The following is a 3,790-nucleotide window of genomic DNA, read 5'->3' on the forward strand; positions in this document are numbered from 1 at the left end:
TTATGCTGTTTGAAGACTCTGCTGCCAGGGTTTCCCAAGGGCATCCACCTAGCCCTTCCCCAGGGGTGGAAGAGATAGAATGCACTAACGCATAACCACTTATTTTTCCTGATGATGAGGACATGGGAATACCACCTCAGCACGTCTCTGATGATGACGAAACACAGGTGCCAACTGCTGCGTCTTTCTGCAGTGTGCAGACTGAACAGGAGGTCAGGGATCAAGACTGGGTGGAAGACGATGCAGGGGACGATGAGGTCCTAGACCCCACATGGAATGAAGGTCGTGCCACTGACTTTCACAGTTCGGAGGAAGAGGCAGTGGTGAGACCGAGCCAACAGCGTAGCAAAAGAGGGAGCAGTGGGCAAAATCAGAACACCCGCCGCCAAGAGACTCCGCCTGCTACTGACCGCCGCCATCTGGGACTGAGCACCCCAAAGGCAGCTTCAAGGAGTTCCCTGGCATGGCACTTCTTCAAACAATGTGCTGAGGACAAGACCCGAGTGGTTTGCACGCTGTGCCATCAGAGCCTGAAGCGAGGCATTAACGTTCTGAACCTTAGCACAACCTGAATGACCAGGCACCTGCATGCAAAGCATGAACTGCAGTGGAGTAAACACCTTAAAAACAAAGAAGTCACTCAGGCTCCCCCTGCTACCTCTTCTGCTGCTGCTGCCTCGGCCTCTTCTGCTGCTGCCGCCGCCTCGGCCTCTTCCTCCGCCTCTGGAGGAACGTTGGCACCTGCCGCCCAGCAAACATGGGATGTACCACCAACACCACCACCTGCGTCACCAAGCATCTCAACCATGTCACACGGCAGCGTTCAGCTCTCCATCTCACAAACATTTGAGAGAAAGCGTAAATTCCCACCTAGCCACCCTCGATCCCTGGCCCTGAATGCCAGCATTTCTAAACTACTGGCCTATGAAATGCTGTCATTTAGGCTGGTGGACACACACAGCTTCAAACAGCTCATGTCACTTGCTGTCCCACAGTATGTTGTTCCCAGCCGCCACTACTTCTCCAAGAAAGCCGTGCCTTCCCTGCACAAACAAGTGTCCGATAAAATCAAGTGTGCACTGCGCAACGCCATCTGTGGCAAGGTCCACCTAACCACAGATACGTGGACCAGTAAGCACGGCCAGGGACGCTATATCTCCCTAACTGCACACTGGGTAAATGTAGTGGAGGCTGGGCCCCAGGCGGAGAGCTGTATGGCGCACGTCCTTCCGCCGCCAAGGATCGCAGGGCAACATTCTTTGCCTCCTGTCTCCTCCTCCTCCTACTCAGCTTCCTCCTCCTCTTCTTCCACCTTCTCATCCAGTCAGCCACACACCTTCACCACCAACTTCAGCACAGCACGGGGTAAACGTCAGCAGGCCATTTTGAAACTCATATGTTTGGGGGAGAGGCCCCACACCGCACAGGAGTTGTGGCGGGGTATAGAACAACAGACCGACGAGTGGTTGCTGCCGGTGAGCCTCAAGCCTGGCCTTGTGGTGTGCGATAATGGGCGAAATCTCATTGCAGCTCTGGGACTAGCCGGTTTGACACACATCCCTTGCCTGGCGCATGTGCTGAATTTGGTGGTGCAGAAGTTCATTCGCAACTACCCCGACATGTCAGAGCTGCTGCATAAAGTGCGGGCCGTTTGTTCGCGCTTCCGGCGTTCACACCCTGCCGCTGCTCGCCTGTCTGCGCTACAGCGTAACTTCGGCCTTCCCGCTCACCGCCTCATATGCGACGTACCCACCAGGTGGAACTCCACCTTGCATATGCTGGACAGACTGTGCGAGCAGCAGCAGGCCATAGTGGAGTTTCAGCTGCAGCACGCACGGGTCAGTCGCACTGCGGATCAGCCCCACTTCACCACCAATGACTGGGCCTCCATGCGAGACCTGTGTGCCCTGTTGCGCTCTTTCGAGTACTCCACCAACATGGCCAGTGGCGATGACGCTGTTATCAGAGTTACAATACCACTTCTATGTCTCCTTGAGAAAACACTTAGGGCGATGATGGAAGAGGAGGTGGCCCAGGAGGAAGAGGAGGAAGAGGGGTCATTTTTAGCACTTTCAGGCCAGTCTCTTCAAAGTGACTCAGAGGGAGGTTTTTTGCAACACCACAGGCCAGGTACAAATGTGGCCAGACAGGGCCCACTACTGGAGGACGAGGAGGAAGAGGATGAGGAGGAGGTGGAGGAGGATGAGGATGAAGCATGTTCACAGCGGGGTGGCACCCAAAGCAGCTCGGGCCCATCACTGGTGCGTGGCTGGGGGGAAACACAGGACGATGACGATACGCCTCCCACAGAGGACAGCTTGTCCTTACCTCTGGGCAGCCTGGCACACATGAGCGACTACATGCTGCAGTGCCTACGCAACGACAGCAGAGTTGCCCACATTTTAACGTGTGCGGAATACTAGGTTGCCACCCTGCTGGATCCCCGGGACAAAGACAATGTACCCACCTTACTTCCTACACTGGAGCGTGATAGGAAGATGCGCGAGTACAAGCGCACGTTGGTAGACGCGCTACTGAAAGCATTCCCAAATGTCACAGGGGAACCAGTGGAAGCCCAAGGCGAAGGCAGAGGAGGAGCAAGAGGTCGCCAACGCAGCTGTGTCACGGCCAGCTCCTCTGAGGGCAGGGTTAGCATGGCAGAGATGTGGAAAAGTTTTGTCACCACGCCACAGCTAACTGCACCACCACCTGATACGGAACGTGTTAGCAGGAGGCAACATTTCACTAACATGGTGGAACAGTACCTGTGCACACCCCTCCACGTACTGACTGATGGTTCGGCCCCATTCAACTTCTGGGTCTCCAAATTGTCCACGTAGCCAGAGCTAGCCTTTTATGCCTTGGAGGTGCTGGCCTGCCCGGCGGCCAGCGTTTTGTCTGAACGTGTATTCAGCACGGCAGGGGGAGTCATTACAGACAAACGCAGCCGCCTGTCTACAGCCAATGTGGACAAGCTGACGTTCATAAAAATGAACCAGGCATGGATCCCACAGGACCTGTCCATCCCTTGTGCAGATTAGATATTAACTACCTCCCCTTAACAATATATTATTCTACTCCAGGGCACTTCCTCATTCAATACTATTTTTAATTTAATTTTACTATTATATTGCGGGGCAACCCAAAGTTGAATGAACCTCTCCTCTGTCTGGGTGCCGGGGCCTAAATGTGTGAGAGTGGCCTGTTCCAGTGGTGGGTGACGTGAAGCCTGATTCTCTGCTATGACATGAATACAGATTCTGCGCTGACATAAGGCCAGATTCTCTGTTACGGGACCTCTCTCCTCTGCCTGGGTGCCTGGGCCTAAATGTGTGACAGTGGCCTGTTCCAGTGGTGGGTGACGTGAAGCCTGATTCTCTGCTATGACATGAATACAGATTCTGCGCTGACATAAGGCCAGATTCTCTGTTACGGGACCGCTCTCCTCTGTCTGGGTGCCGGGGCCTAAATGTGTGACAGTGGCCTGTTCCAGTGGTGGGTGACGTGAAGCCTGATTCTCTGCTATGACATGAATACAGATTCTGCGCTGACATAAGGCCAGATTCTCTGTTACGGGACCTCTCTCCTCTGCCTGGGTGCCTGGGCCTAAATGTGTGACAGTGGCCTGTTCCAGTGGTGGGTGACGTGAAGCCTGATTCTCTGCTATGACATGAAGACAGATTCTGCGCTGACATAAGGCCAGATTCTCTGTTACGGGACTGCTCTCCTCTGTCTGGGTGCCGGGGCCTAAATGTGTGACAGTGGCCTGTTCCAGTGGTGGGTGACGTGA

This window comes from Bufo bufo, chromosome 2 (genome assembly GCF_905171765.1).
Source record: "Bufo bufo chromosome 2, aBufBuf1.1, whole genome shotgun sequence".
Lineage (NCBI taxonomy): Eukaryota > Metazoa > Chordata > Amphibia > Anura > Bufonidae > Bufo > Bufo bufo.